Source organism: Sinocyclocheilus grahami, unplaced genomic scaffold, assembly GCF_001515645.1.
Source record: "Sinocyclocheilus grahami isolate Dianchi unplaced genomic scaffold, SAMN03320097.WGS_v1.1 scaffold410.1, whole genome shotgun sequence".
Classification (NCBI taxonomy): Eukaryota; Metazoa; Chordata; class Actinopteri; order Cypriniformes; family Cyprinidae; genus Sinocyclocheilus; species Sinocyclocheilus grahami.
In genome coordinates, this window is record NW_015505589.1 from 378634 (window position 1) to 379481 (window position 848).

The window sequence follows — 848 nt, forward strand, 5'->3', positions numbered from 1 at the left end:
AGGGGTAAATGTCATGTCCATGGACTCTATTTTCAATTTTACAAATTTTTCAATAACTTTTCATTTCAAACAATGATCACTTTTATATCAGGGGACATTTCTAATTAATTTAATACAAAAATACAACAGATATCCATCTTTTATCTAGCAAAAATGGCATATTTTGTACTGGAATTTACTGTGTTTGTGCTGTCCGATTTGGTAAATGTGAGGTTTTGCTCTTCAGATTAGTGCTAAAATACATGTTTTTGTATATATTTCTTATAAATATTTGTCCAAAATAATCATTAAATTATGAGAAAGGTAATTAAAAAAAATATTTTGCTCAAGCATTACATTAAATCATCCATTTTGTGTATGTATGCAATAGGGATGTCAACGGTTAATCGATGATCGATTAATTGTCGATAAGAGATGCAATCGATTAAAGCTATCATGGTCGATTAAGTCGTTTAATTTTGGGCTGCGTGCGGCTCATGCGCAAAACACGTGCGAGCGGCTGTGAGGGACGGTGACGGTATATAAATGCATCATCATTCATTCATAATGTACAAATTAAGATTTTAATGTGATTTAAACTTTAAAAGTACATTTAAATAGAAACAACACAAAGTTCTTCAACATGGAATGCAATAGAAATGTAGTAACAGTCATTTCCCCAGATAATTCTTTCATATTTGAAACAATTAGGTGAAGGCTGCAGGGCTGCGGGACACTGCGGGGGAAGGATATAGGCTATTCATTCCTACAACTTGTTAATTCGTTAAAGCCTTTATTTGTTCCGCAGACGTTTTCCTCTTATGTTTTTTTATCTGCCATCTCAATCTTTCTGTTGTAGCTGGGCTCGG